General features: G+C 37.5%; 1 protein-coding gene and 1 pseudogene across 4 annotated transcripts in view; both read left to right on the top strand.

The window, feature by feature from the left end:
* LOC105121098 (LRR receptor-like serine/threonine-protein kinase GSO2) overlaps window positions 1-13,479 on the top strand; it is a 51,631-nt gene that overhangs the window by 10,344 nt on the left and 27,808 nt on the right. The gene's annotated exons all lie outside the window — the stretch shown is intronic.
* Window positions 11-2,629, top strand: LOC105121097 (calcium uptake protein 1 homolog, mitochondrial-like; annotated as a pseudogene).

Raw genomic sequence — 13,479 nt, 5'->3', positions numbered from 1 at the left:
TCTTCCTGGGTGTGGAAGCCATTATTACACCTATGAGTACTAGTTATATGCTATGCTTTTTTGTGTAATGTTTCATTTATTTTCCTTTCAGGTTTTCGAGTACTTCGCATCTTTTAAAACGCCTGATGGTGAAGTTCTTATGACGCCAGCAGACTTGATGATAGCAGTTGTTCCTGTATTTCCTCCATCAGAGTCAAATCGCGTTAGAGAGGGATTTCTGAGAGGGGAAACAGTCCCTGGGGAATTGCATTGTGCACCTTCAAGATTTTTCATGCTTTTTGACACTAACAGTAATGGACTTATTTCTTTTTCAGAGTAATAATCTATTGTCTCTGTTGAATTTGCTGGCCTTATGAATTTCTTCAACATCATTCATGTTGCATCACATGTTCTGTTACAGAAACTTGTGTTCTTACTTAGTCCTTTCCATGTTCAACGTTTAGGTACATCTTCTTTGTCACCCTGTTCAGCATTCCTGAATCAAGTTTTTCTGTTGCATTTAAGATGTTTGATGTCGACAATAATGGGTGAGTTGCTTGTAGTTTCAAGATCTATGTGAAGTTGCAGGTGACCAGACCAGGAAGCTACTCGCAGTAAAGACATTTAGTTCAGTAAAGACATTTAGTTCAGTAGAAATATGAATTGCCTTTATCTTGAAGAAAATTTTTCATTTACTTGCTTTCTTCTGGACACAGAGTCCACATTTTTCATAGTTCAGCTTCTGCAGAATATCAAAACAATTTTGAAGTTCATTGATACTTATAGTACAATTTGCTTCTTGATTCTCATATTTCTATTTGTGCTTATTTAAATGTTCGCGTGTTTATAACAGACAAATTGACAGAGAAGAATTTAAGAAAGTGATGGGTTTAATGAGAGCTCAAAACAGGCAAGGGGCAGGCCTCAGAGATGGAAGGAGATTTGGGTTGAAAGTAGCGGAGCCTGTGGAGAATGGTGGCCTCTTAGAATACTTCTTTGGCAAAGATGGCAGGACCTGTCTCCAACATGAAAGATTTGTCCAATTTTTGAGGGACTTGCATGATGAAGTATGTGTTTATATTTCTAACTTCTTATTGCAGTTTCTGTTGTAATCTGTGTTTATATTTCCTACTTTTTATTACAGTTTCTGATGTAATCTCCCATGAAGGGTTTTAAATGAACAGGATTTTTGTTGGGAAATGTCTGGAATGTCATAATATTTGATTCGATAGAGGAGAAGTTTCCTTTTCCAGTCTAATTGTGCTCTTATGAATCATCAATTCTTGATTCTGTTCATGATCATTGTCTCATTGTACTCGTATACAATTCACAAGAACTGAATCTGTTGAATTTTACAGATTTTACGCCTGGAATTCGCCCATTATGATTACAGATCATGTGGTACTATATCAGCTAAAGATTTTGCCTTGTCCTTGATTGATCAGCTGACATTAGACACATTAGCAAGCTACTCGATCGGGTAGATGAAGTAAGCAATGAACCACAGATAAGATACATAAGAATTACCTTCGAGGAGTTCAAAAACTTCGCAGAGCTACGTGGACAGTTGCAGTATTTATCCCTCGCCATTTTTAGCTATGGAAAAGTAAATGGGGTGCTAACGAAAAAAGATTTTCAGAGAGCTTCATCGCAGGCAAATATTTAGCTGATTGTTACATTTCTTCAAGCTTTGTTGACATCCCATTAACTTTCTTACTTCTCATACTGATGTGGTTTAAGCTTTACTAGGCATGCGGCATCTCCATCACCAATGATTTGGTTGACATAACATTCCATGTCTTCAATGCTAATCGCGATGGGAACTTAAGTTCGGATCAGTTTGTAAGAGTTCTGCAGGGACGTGAGACGGCAAGCCGGATCGCTAGAGAAGCAGGATTGAAGGGATTGATGTCTTGTTGTGCAAACTGCGCCAAAAATTACTCATCTGCAAAGCGTCTCCTCTAATATATTGGCCAATACATGGTAAACCTGAACATTTATGCAAATCATATCACCATAGGTATGACAGGTTAGTGACTAACCAACATCTAGCTGCCCGGTAGCAGATTGCCATTTTTTGTCCTTTTTTCTTCATGGGGTTGCACTAGAAGTATTCACGACTGAGATAGGTATTAAAGATTGTCAGGTTTCGTCTGCAGATTGAAGTGAAGGCATCATGGATAGCCCAGAAAAACCAAGGCATATGGAAACATGCTCAGACTCCAATCCACCATGTATTTGCTCCTTCAAGTCACACCAAGTTGTCTCATTTAAGTTTAGAGGTGAAATACTCCCCAGACATTTCCTCTCCTACTCAATGTCATATAGGACAGAGATGGGATTAGTATGCTTATTCTTGCCATGAATATAGTACAGTACAGAGGCTTCGGTTTGCTTGTAGAAAATCATGCCATCAATAATTTCCACGATTTTCACGGGCTTGCGTCTGGATGTAACCGTGGAGTCTATGTTTGTTGTTAAGCCTGCATGGCCTTGTAAAATATCTCTGGTATTGTACTCCTTTCCCCCTTTCCTTCTTTTCCTATTTTTCCTTTGGCAAAAGCAGTGTAAAAAGGTGTTCTGCAATTTGCCTTCCTCTTCTGTTCAATATGTTGTTTAATATTCATTATGCTCTATCACGTTCTTCGCATCTGCCTCTAGGATTGAATTGCAACCAAATTCAATCGATTTATATGGAACACGGGTTTTTCATACTTTCGAAGTTCAAAAGCTAGTCAACATGTTCTTTCAGGAGGAGGCATTTTTTGTTTTTTGGAGCTCAAAAGATGCATTTAGAACTTGGGACAGAACCACTAATCAAGTTCCAGTAGTAACTTTCTTCATCATTCTCTACAAAGAACTGAAGCTACAGATCTAGATAGAATATCCAAAGTCCATCCTCACTTGTAATCAAGCACTTCATGAAAAATTGCTGGTGAACCAATACTTGAATGATAATGTACACTGTTAAATTCCAAAATAAATTTCTATTGTAAGAAAGCTCGTGCAAGCAGTATGGTGCAGATGGTTTACCAAGTGAATAAGCAAATGAATATTTGCATTCATCATTCAAGCGATTGCGAGTATTTTTAGCATAAAAGTCAACATTGATAATATGTGTGTCCATTCAACGTAAGCAACCCAGAAAACATACGCAACCCAGACTACCATGTCCATACTTGTTTATAATACAGATAAACACAGGAAATGCAAAATATTCACATTTATGTTCATGCAGGCATTATTTGTGAGTCTGTATATAGCATCTTCCACAGCATCTGAATGATGCAAATGGCAAGTGCATTATATTTTTATCTCTTTGTAATCAAAAAAAGAAATGCCACATTAATAATAATCATTTGACAACAAAGCTATTACAATCATGAAAGTTAAATACGATAGCATCATTCTAATGTGCCAAAATCTACACAGCAAGCAAATCCATGGATTATCAGACACGGCTCAATCTTGGAACTGATGTGGGATTCATAGGTGCCCATTAATCATACGGAGTATGATCCTTTCAGCATATTGATGTGGGTATTGATGTGGAATGAAAGAAATTAATTAATCAAATTTAAGTGTTTCACCATCCAAATCTTTAGTCATTTGTAAGACTAAGAGAGTTCATGCACCCAAAGGAACAAGCAATTAGATATTTTCAGCTTCATCCACAAAATGATTATAGTAGTTAAATAAATGTCAGTATTAATCCCCCCCATCCCCGACCCCCTTGATCTCTAACACGCGCATAGAAACAGAAGAGCACACGCAATGCAGACTCATGTGCATAGATGTATATAATGAGCTAAAGCAGGCCATAAATGACATCACAGTCATCAATAGCCACTCCACTGCTAAAAAGAACAGTTATTTATTTACAGAAAAGCACGGTGGACTACAGCAACAATTATTCATCCAGAAATGAGAAAAAGACTGCAAGGACAGAACATAACAATTTATACCATTCATTTCCTCATACTGGCCAGACTCAAGTGCTGTGCAAGTGCATCCCTAATCGTCTGCCCAGTCTCATCTCCCTCTCCCTCAAAAACCAGCAATTCCTCCTCTTTTAAGCACCCACCCACACTTTCCTCCGGCAATGGCTCACCCCACTTGATCAAGAAATTATGCAATACACACCCCATAACAATCACAAAAGGCAAAAACTCCAAACTATCCTCTTTCCACCTCCTTGCCAAAAGTTGCCACCTCGCCTTAACTCTCCCAAACGCAGTACTAACCAACTTCATTGCTCTACTATGTGCCACATTGAACTCTCTCTCCGCTGAACCAAAACTATCCTGCTCACTGTAAGGAGTTAACAACCAAGGCAATAATGGGAAACAAGAATCTCCCATTACATACTGAGGGATTGAACAGCCATCGCTTAGCATATAAGTTGGCCCTTTTAACAACTCCGACTCCCTTGAATCCTCAACACCCAAATAAAGTCTAGTTTGTCTAAGAATCGCTACTGGCTCCATACTACTAGGCCACCCTGCAGAAATATCCAAAAACCTCCCTTCAGAATCCACTAAAGCCTGAACCAATATTGACCCATTTCTCCCAAAAACTTCTCCATCAACCCCAAAACTCCCAAACCCCAACGCTAGGTATCTTCCCTCTTCCCTTCCTTTCCCTTTTTCTTCTTCGTTAATGCCTGCTGTGAACAGTTGGCGTGAATTATAATTCACGTCCTACGGTTCACATGAACAGTGGGCGTGAATTATAATTCATGTACACTGCTCATATAGTGGACTTTGGACCGAGTCGCATATGACCAACCTGAATTTAGGGGGTCTAGTTCGGCCCAACTCCAAAAAATAAATAAACATAAATGTATTGGGCTGAGATTAGTAAAACCATTTTGAGCCAAGTTCAGCCCAACCTCATCTGTGCATCCCAACCAGTTAGTTGAGCCGGCAGAGCCCATGTAAATTTTTATTTTTATTATTTTTAATAATATATTATAATATTAAAAAATTTAAAACAATGAAAAAATTCCAATTTTTTTTTAAAATCCTTTTAAAAAATTTATGATTTTTCTCAAATATTTTTTTATCAATTTTGCATAATATTGAGTTATATATTTACATTGTAAAATACAAACCAGTATTAAAATACTCGATTTTATAAAACATATTTCAAAAAAATAAATGTTTTCTTGCATACGACCAAATCTTCAACCAAATCTTAAAAATTTTCCAAGCATGTTTTCAATTAATGTTTTTTTGTATATTTCTCATGTTATGAAAACCCAAAAAAATATGGATGTCATAACTAATTTATGATCATCCATTAGGTTTTGGTAAAAATATGAAAAAAAAATTTCCAATTTTTTTTTTAGGATCTATATGTAGACTTTAATATTTGTGGGAGTAAAATTACATGATAGAGTATACCCTCATGTATTAAAGATAAAAGGTGTAAATAAATGTAATGTTAAAATTTAGACTTTAAAACGGTTAGGATTTAACCCGATAAAGTAGAGACTCTCTTATGAAGAGAGATCTATCTTAAGTCTTAGAAAAGACCAATAAATAGAAACCTGACCTAGAAAAACAGTTAAATAACAATGCAGCTTACCCTAGGTAAGGTGCACTGAGGGCGATGTGTCTTTTCTTACATAACCAGTTCCTTACCCATACTCTCGCAAATCATAAGTTCCTAGTTACCACAATATTAGATGGTGACTTCCAAGAACCAATCAAAGCAAATAAACAAAAATTACTATCCAATGTTGCATGAGTGATGTGTGACGACCATTGTAACATGATTTTGATCTATTGGCTTTTAATTTAATTTTACAAGGTTTAAAATGTAAAATTAAAATATCAAATATTTATTTTGATAAAAAATGTGATTTGTCAACTTGCGTGAAAACTAGAGAATATAATGTGCTTTTATCATTTTATCTTTATCTTCAAGATAATTTTTTTCTTCAACATAATGATAATTATCCGCTTTAAAATTTAATTTTTAATTAAATTCAAACTAGATTTTCACATGCTATGAAACTTTTATACTATAAATACAAATGTCACTGTATGTAAAAAGAGGAGGTGAAAAAGAGAGAGGGAGAGGCCGAATTCTAGACTTGGCGTCGCTGTCCCCCATGTTTCTTTCCTCCTCTACTTCCGCAGTCACCAAGAACAGACAGAGCAAGCCCTCCGTGGTTTTTCATTCCACTCTCTGCCGCCGCCACCACCCTTCAACTTCCAAAAGCCACCATATTAGCCTTCGCCCAGTGTTGCAGAAGACCCTCGTCTTCTCTTCGGATCCCCCCCACAGACCATGCAACTGACAATCATCCACCAGCATTAACGCCAAAGTCTCCTGCCCTGAGCAATGATGACATTCCCGGCCATGAAAGTCGAAAGGGAATATCCCCTTACAGTGCACAACTGACCAAACCGTCAGCTCTTCCTCACGTCAACAACAACATCTCGTCCAGTCCACGAACTACTTCTTTCTCAGGCTGAAAGTTCCGCCAGCAGTCCACCAGCGTAGTTTCTTTCTGTTTCACTCGTTCTCCACAGCATGACCACTCCATTCAGCAGCGAGAGTTCTTCATCAACGCCTCGTCTCTACAACAGGAGGCAGAACAGAAATGAAAGGGGAGGAGAAACAGAACCAGGGGAAAATTTTGGTCCATTCAACCTGCAGCACCTCATGCTTTTACCACCATCGTCTTCGTCCTCAACGGAGATGACTGGACAGAGCAACAGAATAGGGAGAACAGAGGGGGAAGAACAAAACCAGACGGACAGAGAAGGAAGAGGACCGAACGGACAGAACAGGCGAGAGCTAGAGAGAGACGGGCATGGACAGAGGAAGCCAGTAAAGGGAAGGAATTAAAGACAGAGGAACACGAAAAAAACAGCAAAAAGTAAAGGAAAACGAGAATCAGAGGCATAGTAAAGCAGAGGAGAGGAGAACAGCCAGCCACCACGCATCAGTTATCATCTCCGTTCCTGCATTGAGGTAAGCCCCGCTTCCTGTGCATTTTAATTCACTGCTACATAGTATAATTCACTTGCTAGTGAAGCAAGTGAATTATAATTCATTGGGTAGGCATGCGTAACGCACGCCTGCCATCCAGTCCAGCCCCCATGGGGTGAGCTGGATGCAACCCTAAAAATAAAAAAAAAATAAAAAAAAAAGATAAAGAAAAATAAAATATATAAAAAAATAAAGAAATAAAAAATATGTGCATGCAATAAAAATAAATTTATTTTATTGATTTATTCACTAACATCAGAGTCAAGAATAAAAATACTGAATTAAATTTATTTTATTTTTCAGCTACATAATATTTACTAACACCAGAGTTAGAAGTAATTCGTGGTTGAATATTCACTAACACTAGAGTCAAGAATATTACAAGCAACAACAATGCAAACCATCATAGCATACACGAACAAACCTTTAGCAATTTTAGATAAAATCAGCAATGTAGCCTATCTTAGGTAGGACATTTAAGTGATGATAACATCTTTTCTTTTGCGTAACCAGTCCTAGATCATAGAATCTCTATTGACTAGTTAAGGTTTCTAGTATTCATAATACTAGGTGGCGACTTCTTAAATAAGATATTTTCCCCTAAAAGAACAAGATGCCGAATATTAATTCTTGTTTCCAATCTAGAGATGAATTTTTAATTAGTCGTCACGATATCCGGGTGTGATAATAACGAGAGCGGTGCTCATGCAGGTGTGAAGATGGTGTTTATCCTGTAGAACTATATCCTCCCTCATTGCAAGCTCATGCCATCACCTTGGCTGTCACTTGTGCCTCTCTTGATCGTTGACATCATAGGCTGGGACAACTTAGTTCTAAAATTTTATCCTTTTTTATTAGTAGTTATAACTTACCTGTGTCCCCCTCTTAAATTTTATTGTCGTGTGTTTCGTGTCAGTGCAATAAGTTACATAAATTATCCTTTAGTGTCACTTCCCTTACAAGTTATGATCCTCTTGAATATTTATATGTTGATGTTTGGGGTCCATTGTTGGTTCCCTCTGTTGATGGCTACCGCTATTATGTACCTTTTTTTATATCATTTTAGTATTGATGGTTCTATCCTATACATAACAAGTCAAATATATCTTTTATATTTGTCCAATTTACCAATATGGTTGAAAATCAGTTCTCTAGAAAAATTTAGAACTTTTATTCTGACAACGATAATGAATTTATCAAACATAGACCTATCCTTGTTGTTTATGGTATTAGTCATTTTACCACTACACCGCATACTCTCCAGCAAAATGGCACCATTAAACACCGCAATTGCACCATTAAACACCGCAATTAACATATTGTTGACACTGATATGACCTTTTTACATCATGCTTTGGTTCCTTCCACTTATTGGACTTATGCCTTGGCCATAATAATTTATCTTATTAACCATCTTCCAATTATCTAATGATTAGTACTTAAAAGTGCATTCTCATTAAGGATTTATGTCATCATATTGCACCTAAAGTATCATTAAATTCCCTAACAAAAGCATGTTTTATATTAGCAAGTCTAAAAATATAATATACCTTTAATTCATAATAAATGTTCATCCTAAATGCAGGTCTATCACATAAATAAAAGGATTAATTGATGAGTTTAAGGATTGAAATTAAAAGGATAAAAAGAAGGCCAAACTTAGCAAAGTGTTGCTGGTGCATTCCAAACTCGAACACCGTTCAGTAATTTGATCATATCTGGAGCTGTAGATATCAGATTTAGGTCCATTTTATATAGATGGAAAGGTAAGACATAGACCTACAACTTTCATATGAAGTCAAAGACTCAGTTCTGCCGTTTTCAAGCCCAAATCTTAGCAACAACGAAGACGTCGGAAGCTGTCCTGCAGCTCAAGCACTATTCGGTTTTTGGCTCATATCTTGAGTTCTAGAAGTCCAAATGAGCTCTGGTTTTTTTTTATGGAAAGCTGAGACAATTGCCCACAGCTTCCACAATTCAGTTGGCTATAATTCTGATGTGAGCAATGACGTTTTGGCCAGCCAACAATATCAATAATCAGCCCACAATATCAAAAAACCAGCAGCCATTAATGTCAAAAACCAGCCACCAAATCAATGGATGCCCACCAATTCTTCAATCAATCAATAGTTCTGAAACTTAGCCTATAAAAGGAGGCATTGTCCATGTATTTAGTCATATTAATTTTCAGATCAAAGTTATCTTCTTGCTTTCTCTCTACATCTTTGTAATGTTCAAGTTTTCTTTTATGCTATAGTAATCTCTTGTTTATGCTCTTTCATTTCCTTTCCTATACTTAGTTAGCTTATATTATGTTTATGTTCTTATATTGTTTATTTGTGTTTTTCTCCTTCTTAATGTTTAGCTAAGTTAATTATGTCAAGGTGAAAAGGTTTCTCTAATGGTGTTAGAATATGTATAATATAAACTCAACATGAGCTTTAAATGTTTATATCCAAGAAAGATTGTTATTAACATGTTTTATCTTTTTATCTTACTAATTCTTAATACCTTGCTTATTAAATGTTTAATTTAGATTTGTGTTGTATAATATTTGGTACATCAAATGCTTGATCTTTCATAGTTTTCGGCCGAAATTGTTATTATGATAGAAACTTGATTTGTTGTTAACATAAACTAGCAACATGAATGCTTGATGATATTTATAAGTATGGTATTACTTATATAAGATAATTAATATGATCATGTTAGTAATTTATAATGAGCTAATAACGAGAAATCATCCGATTAGAATCTCCTTTGTGTGTGGTTTCTAGTTGAGTAATAAAAAGAGTTTATATTATATTTATTTGAAATATCATTAGTGAATCCTATAACCTTGACATATGTTTTGTTGTTGTTTAATCCTTACATCAATATCACATCCCAAAACTTTCTTCAACTCCTTTTCTGTTATTATTCTCTTTAAATCTTTTTCTTTATTTGTAATTTATATAATTCATCTCCCTGTGGTTCGACCCCGGTCTTGCCGGGTTATTTTACTTTGACACTCCTGCACTTGGGATAAGACATCAACTCTTTGATCGTGTCATCTAACACCCACGTCAAAGTCCTTTTGAAGTGTTATTTGGTCGGGTTCTTAACTATAATAAGTTACGCACCTTTGGTTGTCAATGTTATTCATGGCTTGTTCTTTATCGTGCAAATAAATTTTAGTCTAAATCCCACCCTTGTGTCTTTCTCAGGTACTCCGCACCCAATATGCGTTTTAATGTCTGAATCTTCACACATGTAAGATTTATCTATTTCATCGTGTCACTTTTGATGAAAGTATTTTTCCTTTCAAAATGGCACCACCTTATGTCGCCCAATCTTTTGCCACACAATGTCTAGCACCTTCTCTTCCTTCTCCTGTTTCTCTAGTTTGCATGGTTCCATTAGATAATCCTATCACTATATCTCTCGTGCCTGATGCTTCAGCAACCATGACTATTTCCCCTACACCAGGTATGGCTTCCCATTCTCCTCCTAATAATTCATCCTCCTCTGTATCTCATTTCCCTGTAGCCCCTGCACTACTTAGCCGCACTCATCCTATAGTCACTCGGGATCAAAATAACATCTTTTGTTCTAAGATTCACTACCAAGCATTCTCTTGCATCGCCATTGGAACCCACTTGTGTCTCTTAGGCTCTCAAAGATCCCAGGTGGTGTAAAGCCATGGTAAAAGAATTTAATGTCGTAGTCTCTCATGACACTTGACATCTAGTCCTTTGCCCTTCTGCTACCAATTTAATTGGCTATACATGGGTTTTTAGGATTAAACGTTATCTAGATGATACAATGGATTGGTTTAAGGCATGTCTTGTGGCTAAGGGATTTAATAAACGGCCGGGTGTCGATTATACTAAGACCTTCATCCTAGTTATTAAACCGACCACTATTCACCTCATCCTCTCCATTGCTTTATCACATATCTAGCCTCTGAAGCAACTGGATGTTAATAACGCGATTCTTCATGTGTTAACTAAGCAAGTGTGCATGCATCAACCTACTGGCTTTATTGATCAGTCCCATCCTCATCATGTTTGTTTTCTTTAGAAGTCCATTTATAGTCTCAATGAGGCGCTTAGAGCCTGGTATACTGCATTATGCTCCAGCCTTCTTGCATTGAGGTTCTTTAATTCACAGTCAGACAGCTCTTTGTTCATTTTTTCTTGAGAAGGTATCCTGCTCTATGTGCTGGCTACGTTGATGACTTAATTCTCATAAGCAATAACAATCCTTTTCTGCAGCATGTTGTCACCTCTTTAGGTGAAACATTTTCCCTGAAAGAGCTTAGTGACTTGCATTATTTTCTTGGGGTGAAGGTTATTCCAATTCAGCAAGGTTTGTTTCTTTTGCAGAACTGTTATATTCATGATCTCCTTACCAGGTTGAATATGGCTGGTGCTAAGACAGTTCACACACCTATATCTGTGTCTATTAAGCTTATGCTTGGCAATGGTTCAGCTAGTTGTGATGCCATTGAGTACAGATGCATCATTGGATCTCTTCAATAACTCTTACTCACTCGTCCAGACCTGGGTTTTGCAGTCAACTTGCTCAGTTCATGCACAAACCAATGGTAATGCATTGGCAACATGTTAAACGGCTATTGCGCTATGTTTAACAGACAATTCATTTTGGTATCTTGCTACGCCGCTAGTCCAACCCTATGCTTCGAGGGTTCTTTAATGCTGACTGGGGTGGTGATCTTGATGATCGCAAGTCCATCATGGCTTATATCATTTTTCTAGGTGATAATCCTATTAGCTAGCGCACTAAAAAACAAAAGGTTGTGGCTCATTTCTCTATAGAAGATGAGTATAGAGCACTTGCTACTACCACTTCTAATATTGCATGGATAAAATCTCTTCTTGATGAACTTGGACTCACGCTATGTGAACCCCCTCTTCTTCTTTGTGATAATGTCAGTGCCACTCAACTTAGTCTCAATCTTGTTCTCTATTCTAGAATGAAGCATATCGTTATTGACATTCAATTTGTCTGCAACTTTGTTCATTATGGAAAACTATGTATTGCTCATGTTCACATGGATGACCAGCTTATGGATTTACTAACAAAGCCACTCGCTTGGTCTCATTTCACTCTGTTATGTGACAAAATTCATGTTGTTGATGGACGTCCATTTTGAGAGGTTGTATAAGGAAATCACCATAACTTCAGCTCATCAGTGATCTACTTCTGTTGGTTTGGTTGCCATTAATGTGCAACAACCATTGACTATTGCACCAACCATGTGCACCCATCCAAGATGTCAAAGGTTGGTAGCCTCCATTGTTGAAAAAGAGCTGGAGTTGGCAGCCACCTTTATTTAAGAAAAGCCTCCATGAATACCTATAAATAGAGGTATATGTGAGAGAGTAAAATGAGAGAAGAAAAAGAGCCAAAGATATGAGAAATGTAGGAGAGAGTGGGTTGCCAAGACAACCAGTAGTAGCTGTCATTGCAGCACTGAAAAGAGAGAAATAGAGTGAGGTTGAGAGTTTTTAAAGAGGGGATGATTCCTCCTCCTCTATTGTTGTAAATCTTATACTCTTCCTATATAATACAATGGCTTCTCCCGTGGATGTAGGCGGTTTGCTGAACCACGTTAAATATTATGTCAGTGTGCTTAGCCTTCAATGAGCAAATATCAGAGCATCACCGGTCGGATTTCCCAACAATTGGTATCAGAGCACATGGTTTAAAGACGAAGCCACTAGTGAAAATCGCGTTGAAATCCGACGTCAAAAACTGCCGCACGTGCCGTCACGCGTCGACGGGGTGACTGGACACTCACGTAGACGCGAGCCACATGTCACACGCGACTTCTACGCCCGGATGAGGTGACCCGACCCGAATACCAGAAGATCCGACTCACACGCGAGATCCGGATGATGATGACATCATTATAATGTCACAGTTTTGTCAGCATGAACAAGTGGCGTGACATGTAAGCACTAATTAGCAGCCACGTCAACATTATGGGACCCACTGCCACATCACCAGACGTGAGCCGGGAGTGAGTCGAGCCGAGCTGAGTTGGAGTCGAGTCGAGGGACAGGATTCTGTGTGGAGGAGTCTATGTGCAACCGGTTCTGAGACTGAATCTGGGCTGTTTATCAGGCTAGAATTGTTTTGATCAAATCTTAGCCGTCTGAAGTGCGATTTGGATGATTTCAAACTTGTTTCCAGCTAATTTGATTATTCCAGATGCAATGGTATGGTTCAATCATTGAGATTGAGATCAGAAATAACGGTGGTGAATTATTAAAGAGAGATTGCCCGATCAAGAGGCATCTGATGGTCATTATGGTGGTCGATGGAGATGAAGAAGGTAAAATCACACATGTTTGTTCAATTACATGTGTTGAACTGTTATGTGGGAAAAAAATTTTAATTGCCTTGAGGGAAGGAAAAATTGGGACACTCTGGACACCGAATTATATGGACAATTTGAGGTGGAGAGTGAAATTTGATGAAGACCAA

This window comes from Populus euphratica, unplaced genomic scaffold (genome assembly GCF_000495115.2).
Source record: "Populus euphratica unplaced genomic scaffold, PopEup_1.0 scaffold31.1, whole genome shotgun sequence".
NCBI lineage: Eukaryota > Viridiplantae > Streptophyta > Magnoliopsida > Malpighiales > Salicaceae > Populus > Populus euphratica.
The sequence above is the reverse complement of the archived record's forward strand: the minus strand, read 5'-3'. Positions and strand labels throughout refer to the sequence as shown.